A 6,124-nucleotide genomic window follows, 5' to 3' on the forward strand; every position below is an offset into this window, starting at 1 on the left:
TTGCGACAAATCGGGAACTATAAAAAGGTCCTCCAGAGAACGTTCCCTTCGAACGGACTAATACAATGAAATCCTGAGAACTTCCTAAAAAGGTCTTCTGACATGGTCCTCGTGATGTTCTGGGAACGTGCAGGGAACTACACAAAGGTCCCCAGAGAACTCCCTTGGGAGCATCATGCAACATTCTCAGAATGTTCTCAGAAACCCTTAAGGGACAGAATGTCCTCAGGACGTCCCCTGTTTTCTGGGTAAGCTGCTCTTTTATAGGTTGAGTTGAAGGGAATTAACAGGGCTGGGACTGAACCATTTTCCTGATAACCTCTTATGTAGGGCAGGAAATGTGTCACGCATACAGAGTGTGAAAGGAAGAGAGAAAGAGAGAGCAATTAGAGGGACACTGTTAACAGAGAGAGAGAGAAAATAGAGAGAGAAAGAGAGAAAAAATAGAGGGAGAGAGAGAAAAAATAGAGAGAGAGACAGAGAGAGAGAAAATAGAGAGACAGAGAGAGAGAAAAAATAGAGAGAGAGACAGAGAGAGAAAAAATAGAGAGACAGAGAGAGAAAAAATAGAGAGACAGAGAGAGAAAAAATAGAGAGACAGAGAGAGAAAAAATAGAGAGAGACAGAGACAGAGACAGAGAGAGAGAGAGAGAGAGAGAGAGAGAGAGAGAGTGAAAAGAGGGGGAGAGAGAGAAAAAGAGCAAGAGAGAGAAAAAGAGAGAGGAGGTAGAATACAGATGGAGAGTTTGGAGTCTCTATCTATCCAGGGGAACAACAAACCACAGCTGTTGCTCTCTGTCTTGGTCATCACCCCCAGGAGAGACTCACTGGGTTTTTCTGTTATTTATGAGAATCTGCTCAAAATGGAGCTGAGAGAGGGAGGAGGGAGAGGGAGGGAGGGAGGGAGGGAGGGAGGGAGGGAGGGAGGGAGGGAGGGAGGGAGGGAGGGAGGGAGAGAGAGAGAGGGAGGGAGGAGGGAGAAAAAGGGAGGAGGGAGAGAGAGGGAGGGAGGAGGGAGAGCGAGAGAGAGGGAGGAGGGAGAAAAAGGGGAGGGAGGAAGGGAGGGAGGGAGAGGGAGGAGGGAGAGAGAGAGGGAGGGAGGAGGGAGAGAGGGATGAGGGAGAGAGAGGGAGAGGGAGAGAGAGAGAGAGGGAGGGAGGGAGGGAGGGAGGGAGGGAGGGAGGGGGAGGGAGGGAGGGAGGAGTGAGAGAGAGGGATGAGGGAGGAGGGAGAGAGAGGGAGGAGGGAGAGAGAGAGGGAGGAGGGAGAGAAAGGGAGAGAGATACTCTGTGGGGTTGTTTTGAGTTGATTGGGGTTGTTTGGGGATGTTGAGGCTAGTTTGGGGTGGTTCTGGGTATTGGGTTTGTTTTGGGTAATTAGTAGGACCCACCAGGGAAGGTACTGTAGCTAAAGTACAGATAGCCGTCCTGGTTGGTCGTTAGCTAGTGTTGTTCATGTAGTGGTAAAGACAATAGGTGGGAAAATGCTGACCGCCAAAGTGAAGTTCCCAATACTTACAATGCATTTCCTCAAAAGGTGGGGAGGCCTAAACGCTCAAACAACATTTAAAAAAATGTTTGTTTCCTCTCCACTACAACACTGACTGTACTGTAGGAACTGTACGACTGTGTGAGGTGGTGACAGGCCGAGAGAGAGGGAGAGAGCCAGGCAGTTAAACAGCTCAGAGCCCCTGCTGACAGAGAGGCGTAAACCCCTAGTGTGTCTCAAATACTGCCCCCTTCTCCTCTCCTCCCACCTCCTCCTCTTCTCTCCTCTCCCATTCTCTCTCTCTCCTAGCCTCCTCCCCTCCCTTCCTTTCTCCTCCTCCCCTTCCTTCCTTCCCCTCCTCTCCTCTCCTAGCCTCCTCCCCCTTCCTCTCTCCTCCTCCCCTTCCTTCCTTCCCCTCCCCTCCTCCACTCCTTTCCTCTTGTCCTTTCTCTCCTCTGGTCATGGTCTGTTTGAATAGTCTGGCACGGACATGACCTCAGCTGGGACACTAACCCTGTTCCCACTATAAATTCCCCTGTTCCTGCCCCAACTCTAACCCTGTTCCTGCCCGAACTCTAACCCTGTTCCCACTATAGCCTCTCTGTTCCTGCCCCAACTCTAACCCTGTTCCCACTATAAGCCTCTCTGTTCCTGCCCCAACTCCAACCCTGTTCCCACTATAAGTCCTCTGTTCCTGCCCCAACTCTAACCCTGTTCCCACTATACCCTCACCAACCCCTTCTCTACTACCCTCACCAACCCTTCTCTGGCAACCTCACCAACCCCAACTACCTCACTAAACCCTTCTCTACTACCCTCAAACCCTTCTATACTACCCTCACCAACCCCTTCTACTACCCTCACCAACCCCTTCTCTACTACTCCCCACCAGCCCCCTCAGTGCCCTCACAACCCTTCTTCTCACCCTCACCAACCCCTTACCCTCACCAACCCCTTCTCTACTACCCTCACCAACCCTTCTCCCTCACCAACCCCTTCTCTAGTACCCTCACCAACCCTTCTCTACTACCCTCACCAACCCTTCTCTACTACCCTCTAGTCCCCCACCAACCCCTTCTCTACTACCCTCACCAACCCCTTCTCTACTACCCTCACCAACCCCTTCTCTAGTACCCTCACCAACCCCTTCTCTACTACCCTCACCAACCCTTCTCTACTACCCTCACTAACCCCTTCTCTACTAGTCCCTCACCAACCCCTTCTCTACTACCCTCACCAACCCTTCTCTACTACCCTCACCAACCCCTTCTCTACTACCCTCACCAACCCCTTCTCTACTACCCTCACCAACCCCTTCTCTACTACCCTCACTCAACCCCTTCTCTACTACCCTCACCAACCCCTTCTCTACTACCCTCACCAACCCCTTCTCTGCCCTCACCCTCACCAACCCCTTCTCTACTACCCTCACCAGCCCCTTCTCTACTACCCTCACCAACCCCTTCTCTACTACCCTCACTAACCCCTTCTCTACTACCCTCACCAACCCCTTCTCTAAACCCTCACCAGCCCCTTCTCTACTACCCTCACCAACCCCTTCTCTACTACCCTCACCAACCCCTTCTCTACTACCCTCAGTAACCCTTCTCTACCACCAACCCTTTTCTACTACCCTCACCAACCCTTCTCTCTACCCTCACCAACCCTTCTCTCTACTACCCTCACCAACCCCTTCTCTACTACCCTCACCAACCCTTCTCTAGTACCCTCACCAACCCCTTCTCTACTACCCTCACCAACCCCTCTCTCTACCCTCACCAACCCCTTCTCTACTACCCTCACCAAACCCTTCTCTACTACCCTCACCAACCCCTTCTCTACTACCCTCACCAACCCCTTCTCTACTACCCCTCACCAACCCCTTCTCTACTACCCTCACCAACCCTTCTCTACTACCCTCACCAACCTCTACTACCCTCACTAACCCTTCTCTACTACCCTCACCAACCCCTTCTCTACTACCCTCACCAACCCCTTCTACTACCCTCACCAACCCCTTCTCTAGTACCCTCACCAACCCCTTCTCTACTACCCTCACCAACCCCTTCTCTACTACCCTCACCAACCCTTCTCTCTACTACCCTCTCCCTCACCAACCCCTTCTCTACTACCCTCACCAACCCTTCTCTACTACCCTCACCAACCAACCTTCTCTACTGCCCTCACCAACCCCTTCTCTACTACCCTCACCAACCCCTTCTCTACTACCCCTAACCCTTCTCTACTACCCTCACCAACCCTTCTCTACTACCCTCACCAACCCCTTCTCTACTACCCTCACCAACCCCTTCTCTACTACCCTCACCAACCCCTTCTCTACCCTACCCTCACCAACCCCTTCTCTACTACCCTCACCAACCCCTTCTCTACTACCCTCACTAACCCCTTCTCTACTACCCTCACCAACCCCTTCTCTACTACCCTCACCAACCCCTTCTCTACTACCCTCAGCCCCTCAACCCTTCTCTACTACCCTCACCAACCCCTTCTCTACTACCCTCACCAACCCCTTCTCTACCCTCACCAACCCTCTACTACCCTCACCAACCCCTTCTCTACTACCCTCACCAACCCCTTCTCTACTACCCTCACCAACCCCTTCTCTACTACCCTCACCAACCCCTTCTCTACTACCCTCACCAACCCCTTCTCTACTACCCTCACCAACCCCTTCTCTACTACCCTCAGTCCCTCACCAACCCCTTCTCTACTACCCTCACCAACCCCTTCTCTACTACCCTCACCAACCCCTTCTCTACTACCCTCACCAACCCCTTCTCTACTACCCTCACCAACCCCTTCTCTACTACCCTCACCAACCCCTTCTCTACTACCCTCACCAACCCCTTCTCTACTACCCTCACCAACCCCTTCTCTACTACCCTCACCAACCCTTCTCTACGACCCTCACCAACCCCTTCTCTACCTACCAACCCGATCTCTACTACCCTCACTAACCCCTTCTCTACTACCCTCACCAAACCCTTCTCTACCACCCTCACCAACCCCTTCTCTACTACCCTCACCAACCCCTTCTCTGGTACCCTCACCAACCCTTCTCTACTACCCTCACCAAACCCTTCTCTACTACCCTCACCAACCCCTTCTCTACTACCCTCACCAACCCTTCTCTACTACCCTCACCAACCCCTTCTCTACTACCCTCACCAACCCCTTCTCTACTACCCTCACCAACCCTTCTCTACTACCCTCACCAACCCTTCTCTACTACCCTCACCAACCCCTTCTCTACTACCCTCACCAACCCCTTCTCTACTACCCTCAGCCCCTCACCAACCCCTTCTCTAGTACCGCTACCAACCCCTTCTCTACTACCCTCACCAACCCCTTCTCTACTACCCTCACCAACCGCTTCTCTACGACCCTCACCAACCCCTTCTCTACTACCGTTACCAACCCGATCTCTACTACCCTCACTAACCCCTTCTCTACTACCCTCACCAAACCCTTCTCTACCACCCTCACCAACCCCTTCTCTACTACCCTCACCAACCCCTTCTCTAGTACCCTCACCAACCCCTTCTCTACTACCCTCACCAAACCCTTCTCTACTACCCTCACCAACCCCTTTTCTACTACCCTCACCAACCCCTTCTCTACTACCCTCACCAACCCTTCTCTACTACCCTCACCAAACCCTTCTCTACTACCCTCACCAACCCCTTCTCTACTACCCTCACCAACCCCTTCTCTACTACCCTCACCAACCCCTTCTCTACTACCCTCACTAACCCTTCTCTACTACCCTCACCAACCCCTTCTCTACTACCCTCACCAAACCCTTCTCTACTACCCTCACCAACCCTTCTCTACTACCCTCACCAACCCCTTCTCTACTACCCTCACCAACCCCTTCTCTACTACCCTCACCAACCCCTTCTCTACTACCCTCACCAACCCTTCTCTACTACCCTCACCAACCCCTTCTCTACTACCCTCACCAACCCCTTCTCTACTACCCTCACCAACCCCCTTCTCTACTACCCTCACCAACCCCTTCTCTACTACCCTCACCAACCCCTTCTCTACTACCCTCACCAACCCCTTCTCTACTACCCTCACCAACCCCTTCTCTACTACCCTCACCAACCCCCTTTCTAGTACCCTCACCAACCCCTTCTCTACTACCCTCACCAACCCCTTCTCTACTACCCTCACCAACCCCTTCTCTACTCAGTCCCTCACCAACCCCTTCTCTACTACCCTCACCAACCCCTTCTCTACTACCCTCACCAACCCCTTCTCTACTACCCTCACCAACCCTTCTCTACTACCCTCACCAACCCTTCTCTACTACCCTCACCAACCCCTTCTCTACTACCCTCACCAACCCTTCTCTACTACCCTCACCAACCCCTTCTCTACTACCCTCACCAACCCCTTCTCTACTACCCTCACCAACCCCTTCTCTACTACCCTCACCAACCCCTTCTCTACTACCCTCACCAACCCCTTCTCTACTACCCTCACCAACCCCTTCTCTACTACCCTCACCAACCCCTTCTCTACTACCCTCACCAACCCCTTCTCTACTACCCTCACCAACCCCTTCTCTACTACCCTCACCAACCCTTTCTCTACTACCCTCACCAAC

This window comes from Oncorhynchus tshawytscha, linkage group LG02 (genome assembly GCF_018296145.1).
Source record: "Oncorhynchus tshawytscha isolate Ot180627B linkage group LG02, Otsh_v2.0, whole genome shotgun sequence".
Lineage (NCBI taxonomy): Eukaryota > Metazoa > Chordata > Actinopteri > Salmoniformes > Salmonidae > Oncorhynchus > Oncorhynchus tshawytscha.